At 35.0% G+C, this 15,214-nt stretch overlaps 1 protein-coding gene across 6 annotated transcripts in view; it reads left to right on the top strand.

Moving 5' to 3' along the window:
- Positions 1-15,214, top strand: part of LOC113239322 (protein capicua homolog) — an 83,244-nt gene continuing 68,030 nt past the window's right edge. For all 6 annotated transcript variants that reach the window (XM_026476252.1, XM_026476256.1, XM_026476254.1 and 3 more), the window contains exon 1: positions 1-49. The gene's annotated coding sequence lies outside the window, so the exon portion shown is untranslated. The remainder of the gene's footprint in view (positions 50-15,214) is intronic.

Raw genomic sequence — 15,214 nt, forward strand, 5'->3', positions numbered from 1 at the left:
GGCTTGTTTACTTGGAGCGGCTGCGAGCTGGCGACAATGGAAAGCGACGGTGAGTACCCGTTGTAGTAAGAGATGGAAAAAATGTCCTGCGCATATAAGCCGTAGCGCTCAAGTCGCGACAATAACATGGATAAATATCTGTATAGCGTTACATTTTGTGCATCGTGGTTGTGTTGTGATGCGGCATGCGGGCGCGGCGCAACATCGGTTCTATCACTGCACGGTGGATTCCAAGCGGTGTGGTAAGTTCGACGCGGTCTCAGCCTCACGGCAATCAATTAACTAATTGATTCTCATCTGCAAGAATGCGCCGCGCGAGTGCAGCCGCCTGCGTGCCCTTATCAGCTGATTACAGCTAATACACCGCCACAACCTTGCACCACGAAATGTTTTTATACGTTCATTGCATTCACTTACGCCTTACGTGATATACAGATTTTATGACCGTTGGATATTTTGGGCTACAATTGCATGAATTTCGTCACGATGTAAAGCAATCTCGCTGTACATTCCAAATTGTCTTTTGTGAGTAATTTTCTAATACACAATTGTCCCTAGCATCAAATTAGGCCCTATTTACCGTACATACCAATAATTATTGAATTTGTTGACCAGTTGTCATGATAGACATAAACAATGGATGTTTATGATACCTCTGTTTTCTTAGGTCAAATCTTTACAATAGCTATAGTCTTAATACCTACCACTAACAGAGTAATAATTGTATTTTGATTGAATCACCTTGAAGTTATACCTATTGTGTGAACTGCATTTTTAATGTATTTTATTACATATACCTAATTAAAATCTGTCAATGAATTCAGGAAACCAGGTGATCAACATATTTAATAACATTTACCTTATGGGTTTATGAACATACTCTGTTTTATGAACCTACAGCTTAGAACAGCACTATGAAAAGCTCTCAACAACATTTTTAGAGAACTAATAAAGTTTGTCATTGTTTTTATTTACAAATGCTTAGTAGTATTATTTTTAAAAACCCTGTGTCACCTGTTATAGGTATTGGGGTGGTAATTTGCCAGTTTTGCCACCCTATTATTACATCAGTGCCACACGTTCATTAACCTGGTCTAATAGAAAATTAGACCAGGTATAGGTTTTCGGTTTTCTGCAGGTTTCCATAATTTGTTTATATCAATTGATGTGATTAAAACCAAAAATAAGGTATGAGTTTCTCAAATAAACAATAAGCTATCTGATAGTACTGCTGTAGGAGTGTATCGATGGTAATGTGACCATTATTGAGGATAGCTGCTGTCAACATCACTATATATGTGGTATATATTTGTGGTTAATTTTAGTCCAGTAACCTATTTTTAGATAATGGTCTGGGCTTTGAATGTGTTGATGGATGCGTGTATTCATTGCATAGTTATTTTTTGTGGCTTATAAATTTGAATAAACAAGATGACATACATAAATGCTTCCTGCCTCCCAGTTACAACATTTACAACACTAATGAGTGGCAATGTTTATTAATTTTGACAATTTCAAATGTAATTTGGTGGACAAATTTATTTGAAATGGTCAAGCATAAAGACATATTTCTCATTCTCCTAATCAGTTGCTTGCATGAACAATATATCATCAGCGTACAAGCATCCACTGCTGGCCATAAATCTTCCCCTAAGCAGGCCAACTCTCCCGGTCCGTGTTGCCCACATCCGGCCACTGCAAGCCACCTTTCTCAGGTCGTCCATCCATCTGACCACACGGACAATTTGGGAGTGTATATTTTCTCTCTATAAATTAACTACTATAATAACTAGCTTAAATATTTTACCAACCCATATATTGCTCAGTATGAGTTTTGTCTGATATGTATTGTGGATGCTATTTCAACCCCATCTAATAATAAAACATTAAAGCTGTGGTTTTTTTTTGGAATTTGTGTACTATTATCGGGAAAAATTAACAATTTTAATGTCTGTTAATTTGGTAACATTTTTTTATAATATCAAGTGATGTAATGAACAAGTCATGTGACCAGTGGAAAGCTACACGCCTGTCCATTTGTTTAAATCGCATTAGATCTGAGGGGCACTGCCGCTGCATCTGTCACCCTGAGACAAGTTGACACATCTCATGCGCCTGTAATTTCACCACATTTGCTGATAGTCAGTTGTGAGCTTGAGACCTGTAAAGAACCCTTGTTTGAAAAAACAAAATTTTGCAATGTTAGATCTGGAAAAAAATTTTGTTTCCAATGTAATAAAATTGTCAGTAAGTTATAAAGGTTAAGTTCAAACAAAATTTCGAGATAAAGGCGTTGTTGTCAATTTGGTAACTTGATGTTTACCATAATTCCTAACATTCATAGATAAGTTCATACATTAATTATTATAAACGATAACATGTAGGTACGTCATTTTTAAAGGTGGCGGAATTATAACCTGTAAACATTTACCGACGAATATGGTGAACTGATAAGGATTTTGTCCTTTCATCTGCGAAACACTAAACTTTTGTTAATTAATGTTAAAGGCAGCTACGTACATCAGATTAAGATGTATGATGGTAATGATATGCATAATCTTATTGAATATCTAGTATGTATGCACTAGATACTTAATAAGAAGAAGATTAAGATTTTTCATGCTTTTTGCTGGTATTTACAATCCGCTTACTGGTGTCAGTCATCATTGCCTACAAAGGTGTAACTCAGCTACTATCATATGACATGTGCTCAGTGTTTATTCTTTTACATATGCAAGTGTTTTGCTGTGCGCCTTTTGTAAAATTACATACATTATTATTATGTTCTACTTAAACATTTGATTTTTATTCCAGACATCATTAATGAGTACTGTAAAAGACGACCATGATGGCAGGTTACGAGATTAGTACGATATTTTCGAGGAAGTATTGTATTAGTAGTTGCTTTGCTGAAGAAACTTACATATTTGTCTAGAATCTCTGAAGTCAGTTAGGTCAGTCTGGTAGTGCACTGTGCTCGATCTTAATACAGTGTTGTTAGACTTGCCGTGATTAGTCCCACTAGTAGGGTGGAGGACTGAAATTTATTCAGATGTTTCTCTTGCTCTAATAACACATGTGGGAAAGAGAAAACAACAGTGGCTGAATTGCTGTATTTGAACCAAGACCCTCATGAAGCACTGTAGTACTAAAAAACATAATGTTTATTACCAAAGTGAAAGGTTCGAGCAACCCGCGTCAAGTTCATGTACTTAGTGACAAATATGCAACATAATTTAGTGTGATTTGATTATTTTTGTCTCCACGAATTAATGAAGTTTCATTATGATGGACTGCAATAGGGTTGTGTGGAATCGCAATTCTGGTATTAAATATATGATACCGAGAAAAATAAAATGTTTAATATACAAATGCGTGCAGCATCTGAGTCTATTAAAGTCATGTACAGTTCAAGGAAACATACATGCCTGAGGAGGGTCAGAATTCTTCCAAGAGTGCAACACAATAATGGCAACCTTAAAAGGAAACCAGTGCTCAGTAGTGTGCTCTACATTTAATGGTAATAAACATGACATGATGATGATATGACATGTACTGCTTATGTATCTAGCTATGAAGTAAATAAATCCAAAGGGTTAAAACAACATCTCGTTAGATAATATATTTTGTACAACACGGTGCCACAAAAACATGGTCATTGGATTAATCTTATCGCAGTTGTAATCCCAACTGCGGATGCAAGTCCGGCCAAGGCTGAACACCGTGATCGGACATGTTTCGACAAAGTTTAGTAAGTTTCTCCTCACTTTAAAACGGTATAATATTATTTGATCCGCAAAGATATAATTGACCTATTTTGTGAAATGTGCACTTTAAAAAAAGAACGATATTTTTTTGTTTTTGATATACCTATGTATTAATTGTTCCAGGCGGAACAATAAATATGTAATAATATATTAGTTGATCTACAGATAAATTATAAATGAACTTTTAGCATTTTAGCATTCAAGGTAACACTATCATTATATTTGAGCATACTAAACTAATATTTGGTATTCGAAAATAATGTTCGATGCTCTTTTGTCACATAGGTCAAATCTTGGTTGCGCCCTCCATTCAATAGCTTAGGTATATGAAAAAGCCGAGCCGAGTCGAGTGAGCGTAGCGAGCGTGTCGCGGAAGCGGCCGGAGAGTGCCAGAGCCGAATTTGCTTGCGTTTCCGAAAATGGTTAATTATATTATAATTAATATAATATTAGTATAACTAAATATTTTAGTAAATCAAAATAAAAAAGTATTTTAGTAAATTTTATTTTTAATGCTCATTTGTCTTAGTTTTGAGGTCCAACATGAAAGTATCAAAGTTAATTAATACATATCGAACATTTTTTGCGTAGCTCAGAATGATTTAAATATCTATTGATTTAAATTATTTTATGTCTCAGGGAAATAGGATTAATGATATTATACTTGTAAACAAGGATCATTCATTAAAATAGATGACTGTTTAGAATTTTTCGCCTGCTGCTTTTGCAATTTTAAAATGCCATTTAAATACATGCCCTTGAAAACTGATACACTATTTGATTTCCAACTATCCTTATTGATTCTCATACCGGACGGCGTAAAAAACAGTAATTAGAGAAGTTCTAAAAAGGCTGCAACACACTTTTGTGGTCACATATCATGTGATAATTAGCATCCGAAAGATAAAATACTAAACATCGCCTCAGGCCTACATAATTTGTAGCGTTATCTTATGATGTTGTTTATACAACTACTTTTGTTATGTGACTTTTTACTATTAAACATAAAACATTTACCAAGAATAACTTTTAAGTTTTTTTACTATCTGACACTTTTTAGATCTGTATTTAGTAGTAAGGTAGATAGTTAAAACGTGCAAATGCCCTCCCCGAAAATCCCCACCCCCGCTCCTGCGTTTTGCATCGGAATAGTATTTACGCTAGCGTTTTCTTTTGTTACCGCACAGAGTTATTATCGTTTAGAGCTATCTATAAAAGTCATGAAACAAAAGTTGTTGTTTGTGATGTCACTAAAGTACACGTTAGACACTTAAAAAACAAATTTATACAAAAAGAGGCGGAAAAAGCGGTGCTACAAACGGTCATATTTAATCTGATTCGTCAATACTGCTATTTTCACTGTTGTCGGTGCTATCATAACCTACATTAATTAATGTCGTGACGACAGATTGTCGTGCAGTTTACAGTGTCGTGACTTGTATATTTAAATGAAGTTGTTCACATATAGCACGACACGATTAACTGTCGTTCACGATTTTTTAACGTTACAACGACAAACTGTCGTCACAGTGGGAACAGCTATAACGACAGTCGTCTGACGATAAAAAAGTCACGATAAAAACGTGACGACATATTGTCGCAGCTCCTATTGTCGTCACGTTTTATTTTATACGTCACGTTATATTTTCTTTTCTTTGTTTGCTTCCTCATCCGCATTTTTAAAAAGTAATACATTATTAAAATTTCGTCGTCATCCATTTCGAGCGAACACACATTACCGGCTTCCAAAAGAACATACAAGCGACTGCAGTGCGTCAAACGATTCTGTCGCGCAAACGACAAGGAGGCTGTCGTGAAACGGTAAATTGTCGTCACGATCACTAGTGTGACTAGCTGTTCCCACTAGGGAACAGCTAGTCACGACAGTCGTTCAAAGGTAAAAAATCGTCCAGGACAGATAATCGTGATATGGGAACAGGCTAGACACGACAGTCGTCCAACGATAATAAAACGTGACGACATAGTGGGAACGCGCCCTTACCTCGTCCACCGTATTCGCTCGTATTAGCCTTCTAGCATGTTTACAAAATTCTTTGAATGGACTCTACTTGGATAACGAAGAGTCCATAAAACGACGCTTAGAGATGTATTTAACAAGTGACAGAATTGTTATGAAACGGGTAGTCTAAAATTATCCGAAAGATAACATCAGATTGTAGATCAGATCAATTTTTGAAACGTTTCTAATTTTTACATTTTTTTTTATTCAAATGTAAGTGTCTATTTGACCTCCATCTCACCTGATGGAAAGTGACGATGAGGCATGTACATCCAAATAATGCCTATTCTCTCTCGCCTTGAAAAGGTCCAAGTTATAACGTTCAGGAAACAAGTCTGCAGGCAGGGAATTCCACTCCATAGTCGTCCGCCAAATAAATGAGGTCCACCCACAACATAGGGGTGGAATCCAAGCCTACGCCTAGTCCCCCGATGATAGAAACATACTTTAATAACGGACGGGCTTTTTGATCAAGTCAATACTTTCATACAGCCGATTTTATTAACTTCATGAGAAATTGATACAAGTCGTAGTCCACACGCTCGACATAATATGTGGCGCCTTTTATCTCAAAACTCGATTGGATTGAAAGTTTTCTTTTGAATATAATCAGGAGTTTTTTTTTTAAATCTTCATTTTGTTCTAGACAACATGCCAGTCCTATCATAACCTTATTCTAATTGTCATGCAATTCACAGTAAAACTTGTCTTATATATTATTTTTATTATTATTACATTAGAAGTACTACGTCAACTACTATCGCCGGTTTACCATGTCACACAACTTTTTTGTATATTTTGATAAGGGTTCAGATAGAATCCCTTGGAAGAAGTTGACGTTGGAGCGGTTCAATTGTAACAGAAACATCAGTAGTTGTCGCTGGCTTTCGTTCTTGGTACGTTCCGCCAACAAGTGTTGGACGTGTTCAATTTTATTACAAGCTTCACAATTTGGTGAATTCACTTTTTTCATAAGATATCGAAACCAGTTCGACGGATAATGTCCGGAACGTAGCCTAAACATTGTAACAACAACTCGCCTACTCAATTTAGAACTAATAAACCACGGTATGTGGTATAATCAGGAGTTGAAATCAAATAGTACTGTCCTTTTATCACGAAAAACTAACGTGAAAACGCAGTACAAAGAATTAGTATTTACTTTATGCCTCTTGAGCTCCATACACCAAACGCGTACCGGTTATCGTATTAACTAATTTGACCGCGCGCATTGGACAACAGGTTCGCCAATACTTGCTTTGTTACGTAGAGGGAGAATAAAAAAAAGAATATATAAACCATATATTCTCCCTCTACGCTTTGTTATGACACTAGGTACTACAATATAGTGCTCATCTATACTCTTCTAAACGAAGAAAAGAAAACAAATGATACAGTGCCTTTTTTACTTATTTTATGACTTTGGATTCAAGTCCTTCAGTCGAAATATTGGTGATAATAAGTATAGAAAGTTATATAAATCATAGTAATAGCCTAGTAGTGTCAGTAGGTAGCTATATCTACTCGTAATAAAATCCTATTCCGATGAATCAGTGTACACACGGTCACAGAAAGTAGGTTGCTAAATGTCACGATATGTGTTTCAAATTAAATATTGTTTATACAATGTAAGGTTCAAGTTCCGATGGGTAAAATTGACAAACAGTTGAATCACGAGTCCCGTGGTCAGCCAAATCAACAATGATCCAAGGAAACCAACGAAAGTGTACTTGTTGTAACTACTATAAAAACACTTTGAAACTGCGTTATCACTATGATATTATTTATGACTTCGTCTATAATACAATCTCCTTATATGACAACCTTATTCAGTTTGTACCATAGAATAAGGTAGGTAACATTAAACATCATATTTATTTTGTCATCTAATAGTCCTATTATCTATAAATGTTTCGTTTCGTTTATAACTTTCAATGGTATCAAATTATAAATATATAGCTGTATATTACGTTTGTCATAAAATTCTTATGTTTATATATATTCCTATTTAACAATTAAAAATCGCACTTCCCTGATCCTTTCTTCCAAATTATTTTCTCTTTCCATTGTTTTCCGTAAGCAAGTTTCCCCATTTTGAAGTTGCACAAACGCAAACCGCGAAGTGCCAGAAAAAAAAAACAAAAAAACCCATCGTGTTGGTTCACAGCTAAGTATAGTAAGTATTATTGGCCTGGTCTATTATTACTAGACTAACCGCATATACCAAAGTACATAAGTGCACAGAAAGGCGGCAGAATAATTTATAATTCGAAACGCTCGCTAGGAAGAACACATGGAATACTAGCTTTGTACCCATTTGTAGCGGTTAGTCGCGTATGTATGTAGCATTAGTTTTATCTCTTAATTGTCTATTAGGCATCGGACGGTTTTCCTCCATTTTCTTTGGTCAGGGGTATCAGTTTCGCCTATCATATGTGGAGACAACTAATTACTATAAATACAAGTCTCAAAATTTATTCGTCAACTTTATATTGAGCTATAGAATTTACCGAACTAAAATTAAAATATCTCTATTTTATATGTAACGAGATTGAAATCGTCAGACTAATTAGTAGTATAGGTAAAAGGTAAATAAAATAAAATAGGTAAAAGATTGTTCGTTATAAATACAGTCACGCACATATTTAGAGGGACGCTAAAAAAAGATTTAGTATAACGTTGTCATTGTTTACAAGTATAATATCATTGGTTTTTAACATATAACAATGCCAAAATCACAGACCAAATAAATATTTGTACATTAGCCACATACACCAAAGGCCTGAGTGTAAATTTGTAATCATTTAAACTTAACTAACGTGTTTGCGTTAAGATTTTTATTTAGATGTTAATTATACTTCCAAAGTCGGTTTTTTTAGTACTCTGTCCTGAGACAATTTTTGTAAATATTGCTACACGTTCAATTTAAAAGTTCTATTCCAACGAAATTCAATTTGCTGCATATAAATAAATATAAGCAAATTAATAGTCCAGTTGATTCATTAAATAATTGTAAATATTGTCTACTATGCTACTAAAAGGATAGAAAAAAAAATCGGTTTCTTTTTGTACATTGAGAAATATTGTCTATTATTAAGGTCGCCGTTGAATCCATCTGCAAAAGGTATAATCTCAATAGCTAAAACGTTTATTACAAACCAAAATGCGCTATCACAATTTATAAACATTTATTTTTAGTCCGTAGTATTATAAAAGTAACATATAAATCACATATGAGTTATTGACCCGCCGCGATGACAGACGGTATTCATAAAATATTTAAGAAAATGATGAGTCGGTGAAGTATCTACAAAAGCTTTTAGTTGTTCAATTATTTAACGGCTTTCGTTGCGGCCAATGCACGGTGGTCAGTTACCGTTTACGCTTAAACCGTTGATTATTATAAACAAAGAGTAAAGAACGAGGTACAGATTACAGTACGAATCTCTTTTTTCCCGACTGCGGGCGGGTTATGTTTTTCAAATGTATGTATGTCCATTTCTTTTTCACGCTGTACAGCATAGACGTCTTGATGGATTTTGACATATAAGGTGTAATTAGAGCTTAGAGAATGTAAAAAAGTAAAGGAGTATTTTTCCATCCTCTAAGAGTTAGTCGCCTTGATTGTGGGAGTGTCATAGGCTATAAAAATAATCAAAATAGTTAGGGGAAGAGTATTTCTTTTTTATCTTTCCAGCTAAATATTATTGCAGTCAAGTTTTTGTTTTTTTTAAATCTCGTACTGTACGGTTTCAGAGGTGCTTCCTCCTACGTACACTAAAGTTGTGGAATAAACTCCCTGACGGGGTTTTTCCTGCAGGAATACAGCATGCGAGTCCTTCAAGAGAGGTTTGAGAAAGTCCTAAAGGGCTTGCAACGCGCTCGTGACGCCCTGGTGTTGCAGGCGTTCAAAGGCGACGGTGACTGCTTTCCATCAGGCGGGCCGTATGCTTGTTTGCAGCCTACTTAATATTAAAAAAGTATTAGCATTGTCCTCAGATGCTGAGTCATGGACCCTATTGACATGCTTCTGAGTGGCACTATAACTATTATCGTTGCCTTTGACAATAACGCAGTATTGCAGCATATTACTATTTTTACGAGCAAAGCAAGCGAAAGTTTATTCTAAACAAAGCATCCATTTTGTTATTTCTTAAAAAAATGACGTAAAAAAGGAAGGTGGGCGCTTTACATCAGCCGCTTACCAACCAGGCGCACGGCTTGTACTCCCCTCATTGATATCATAAACTACAGCTCTTCTTATTATCGTATCGATTGCTTGCACTATAATGCTTGCCATTGGTGAAAGGACTTGCCAATCATCGTACGGTACTAGCCGATTGTTGTCCAGTGTGCGCCAGAATGGTTGAATAGTTATGTTCTACAGTCTTCACTTGCTAGACAGCAAAATCGGTCGGAACTTGTCGGAAATGTTAAGACACTTCGTAATTCCAGTGGTTTAGCCATCTATTAGTGCTCTACAATGTGGGGGTTGTGTCGAATTCGGCTGTAAAGTTTTATGATATCGTACTGCTATTACAATTGTGTCGCAACTCAAAATATCTGAAATTCGAGATACCATTTCTGAACGTAAAATCTGATTCTTTACGCGTCAATAAAGCCGTCTTTAGAATATTGTAAGGAACAATTAAAGATGTCGTCGTAGGTCACTGTTTGCTGAGTTTCGTAAAATCCCCTCCAATATTGCGTCATCTTTAGTTATGATCGGAATTCGACAAGTGAGGATGTGTTGCAGTGCTATTTTTACAGCGCTGTTTCGAATTACAGCAATATAGATGATTTGAAACAAAAGATGTACTTGTTGTATTTCTAATTGCTACGCTATTATTGATTCACGCAAATCCAAATGAAAAGAATATTTTTATTTAAAACATTCGTGTTGGTTTACTTAAGTGTTTTAAGACTTGATACGGTTTTGTTAAAGTATTGATTTTTTTCGGTTTCGTGTGAGTTTTTGTAAAATTAATACTTACTCGTAGATAGTATGTACTATTTGAAATTATGAATTTGAATATGTGTGAATAATAAACAATTGTCATTACCTTTTTTTCAGAATTAAGAATTAATGCACTCTAGCTGACATACAATATTTATAGTGTTTTGCTTCGGAAATGTTTTTTTAAATAACTTTGCATTGTGGAGATGGCGACGCGTGTACTATTAAGTAATAATAGGGGTTAAAGTATGAAATTGCCGATTTGTACTGAAAATCTAAATTGTTTATTTTTTTAATTTTTAACAGATTTATTTAATCAAAATAGTTGCCATTATTATCTATACATTGCTGCCATCTAATGTGAAGGTTATTAATGCCTTTGCGATAGAACTCCGACGATCTAGACTGCACAAACTGTGTGAAAGCATTTTGTACTGCCTCCTGGGAAGAAAACTTCTTGTCACGTAGATAATTGTCCAAATCACGAAAAAAATGGTAGTCCGTTGGAGCAAGGTCTGGTGAATACGGAGGATGACGAATGGTTTCTAACTGCAGTTCCTGAAGGGTCAAAATGGTTTCTCGTGCTGTGTGAGGTCTCGCGTTGTCGTGGAGCAATAATGGTGAAGATCGATTCATGAGTCGGGGCTGTTTTACTGCTAGTTTTGTCAACATGGTTCGGAGTTCGGCACAATAGACATCTGCCGTTATTGTTTGACCAGATCGGAGAAAACTATAGTGAATAACACCATGCTGAGACCACCAAACAGTTACCATTACCTTTTTATTGGTAAGTTTTGCTTTAGGACACTGTTGTGGCATTTGACCTGGGGTCAGCCATTGCATTTTTCTTTTCCGGTTATCATAAAGAATCCACTTTTCATCACATGTTACAATTCGATCCAATATTCCTTCATTTCTGTACCGGTTCAACAAGGCAACACAAGTTTCAACACGCGTTTCTTTCTGCAGATCAGTCAAATCATGAGGCACCCATTTTTCGTATTTTTTTATTTTATTGATTTGACGCAAGTGAGTCAATATTGTGAGTAAGGTAACGTTAAACCATGCCGCTAATTCCTGGGTAGTTTGACTAGGATCGGCTTCCACTATCTCTCTTAATTCGTCCACACAGGTGAATAACGATTATTCACCTGTGTGGGCGGTCTTCCTCGTGGCTCGTTCTTTAAGTCGAAATTTCCATCACGAAAGCGTTTAAACCAAAATCGCACGGTGCGTTCATTACTAGACCCCTCTCCAAACGCAGCATTGATATTGCGGGCTGTTTCTGCCGCGTTAGTTCCGCGTCGGAACTCGTATTCAAAAATCACTCGAATTTTCGCAGTATCCATCTTTCTTGTCTAAATTGAATAACAAAAACAATTGAAAGTCGATATTCAAATGATTCAAATTAAAAAAAAAAATCACAGAAACCATTTGAAAAAAGTTTCATTCGAAAACCTCAAACCATGAAGATTCTATGAAAATTCAAAGAACCTATTGCAATAAAACGGCAATTTCATACTTTAACCCCTAATACTAATAATCACATTGACGTACAATTATATGGACGTAGGGTCCGCGCTAAAAAGTGTCCGCACTTGTAAGGCGCTAAAATCGTATACAGAGCGCCACACTCCGCTTTAGTCTTCATTTGTTCGACTGACAGCGCGATACTGCGATGACATTACAATTTAAATTTCGAATAGGTTGACTTGGGACATTTTTTTCGTGGTTTTTGTATTAGACCCGTCGTCCATTTATTTCTAAGTCAATTAATAATCATCAGTCAGAGAAGGAAAATAACGAAGCTTCTTCAAAGAGTGACGGCTCAGATTCAATACTTCAAGAAATTAATGTCAACTTTGTCCAAAGAGAATTTAAGCACTACGTTTACTTTGTCTAAAGACGTGCAGTCACATTGGATCGCCAATAAGTACTTAATTATTGAGAGAGAATTTATTTTTTGTGTTTATATTACTTTTCTTTGACATATGTTTTTATTTTTTAATAAACGTTTAGAAAAAGTTCCGGACAAAACAGTCCTTACTCAAAAATATGAAATAGTTTTTCCCTTTTATTGTTAGATATATTTGGCAAGTAGGAATTGTTTAAATATTGTCTGTAATAAATTATAACTAAATTAAAATAAAAAAAATGAAAAAAAAAATTATAATGATCTTTCACGGGAAGCGAGTAATCCGTTTTTCATCGAGTCTCAAATAATACACTTTTAGAGTTTAAGCCTTTATAATAATCGATTTATTAAGTTTTTGCGATTGTTACACAATGAAAATTAAATTGTTATGCAAATATACATTTATTTCCAACGATATTATAATCAGTTAGCGCTTCAATTAAGTGTTTAATTACGCAATTATTGCTTATCTGCACTCCACCCTCTTTTGGACCACTGTATTTTGTATGAAGAAACATTTTATTAACTTTGGCTAACTTTTGCTGTCCTAATTTTTTTCTTCTTATACAATGAAATGACCATTAAACATACATAAAACTGAGATGATTGGCAATAAAAAAAAATCTATAAACATATTATTATTTTCATTTATGGCAAAAATGTTTTCCCAAAAAAAAGACTATGATTCCTAAGACAGGTTCCCTGTATCTCCTATGGTTTTGGATTTCCTCATACTGTCCTTGTTAAAGAAACATTGAGTGTACAGTGTGTTTTTTTGCATTTACATCTTAAATAACTAATCACAAAACACAATGTTCTATAATGTGCATAATATTAACAAGAGCTACGCTTCTTTCGTCGTTTCACAAACCTCCTTAGTAAAAGTAAAGACGCTAGACGAAAGAGCTACTTTTGCTGTGAAAAAGGGTTTTGAAAGCCATACAAATATATTTAATCATGTTATTACTGACAAATACTATTGTCGTTGTATTGATGTACAATGACCCAGATTCTGTTCATTGCTTAACTACAAAAAACTCTCAGAAAGGTAAATTACACGTATACTTCACGTGACTTATTTTAACTTAATACTTTGTCTTTGATCTTTGTATTAATGACTATCATTCGTTCCCTCGAGGAACACGGAAATTCAAATATATTTAATAAATATAATTCAAAATATATGCAGAACATATGAAGTTTATTATTTTAACGTAAGTAGTATTACGGACGTTACTATGCCTTGATTCAACGTACACTCGAATCGGATGCCTCTATGCGTGCGTACCTACATAGTTCTGGTCAAGGTGAAGTTGAGTCACTTTCGACATCGTTCCTCTGCGTTTGTTATTTATTACGTAGGTACTACTTTTTGTTGTAATATTTTATGTGATATGTGACGACTTATTGGAACAGAGCCGGTGCGTCATAACTAATTGTGCAATCAGACATGAGACAGGATCATGGTGAGAGGGTTGCTACGGAAACATTTTTTTTTAATCCTGTTCAGTGTCCTGTCAATAAACCCTGTGTAGTATACGGGGAGTACAAAAGGAGCTACGACATCTTCATAGACACGTGTGACCTTGTGTGGACAACAGCAGACGAAGTTATACATTTTTCTTCAATTGTAGATTGATATGCTGCCGTCTGTAAATTGAGTTCAATATCTATGGGAGTGAAATTTGTTTTATCTATACATTCATAAGTGCAATGGACCTGAATAATGCAATTGGAGAAGTATGCTTGGACTTGGGTTCCAGTCAATACCCGTACAGCAACTAAGGACACACTAGCGATTTAGTTTCTTGCGTTGTGACCTCATCCAAATGTCAAGTAACCCTGAAGAGTATTTATTTTTAAATCCAAGTTTGAATCCAAATTGAGTCCTGAATTGTCCAGTAACAATACTTGACGGTAAATGATTATCTTTATATTATTGTTTATTGAATATCATGATGTTATACTATTATGATATTCAATTGTTTTTTTTTGGTGAAATTTACGAACCAGCAACCTCGCCGCTGCACACGCTGCTGGTGTAGTCCAGTCCGATCGAAGGAATTTTTCTTTGTCTTTGATCTTTCTATTAATGACTATCATTAGTCACTATTCATAACAACGTGCGACTTTTTATTCTTCTCCAAAAACTCATTAATTCTATAACACAGAATGATATTCCAACAACTGTTACCTATCTACCGAAAATATATAATTAAATTTCCTTATCGGTGTAATACTTACAGCGTGGTACAAGCATACTAACTAACCTGGCAAAGTCCTCGATAAGTGGTGTCGTGAACTGCGGGGTCTCGCAGTAGGATGTTTACTAGATTGGAAAATGAAATGATTTTCATTAACATTACGAAATTTATTTAAATTGTTGGTCAAATGTGAATATTGTTATTATATGTAAAGTGGCAGGCATTAAGTAATCAAACGTTACGAGAGGACTGTACAAGGTACATTTATTTCGGTTTTTTTTTAAACTGCTGAGTATATTATAAATATACTTCCGCGCACATAATTCGATACACCTTGCATTTTTATTTTTA

The sequence above is a fragment of the Hyposmocoma kahamanoa genome, unplaced genomic scaffold, assembly GCF_003589595.1.
Source record: "Hyposmocoma kahamanoa isolate Upper Pololo Valley unplaced genomic scaffold, ASM358959v1 99879, whole genome shotgun sequence".
In the NCBI taxonomy this organism is placed as follows: domain Eukaryota; kingdom Metazoa; phylum Arthropoda; class Insecta; order Lepidoptera; family Cosmopterigidae; genus Hyposmocoma; species Hyposmocoma kahamanoa.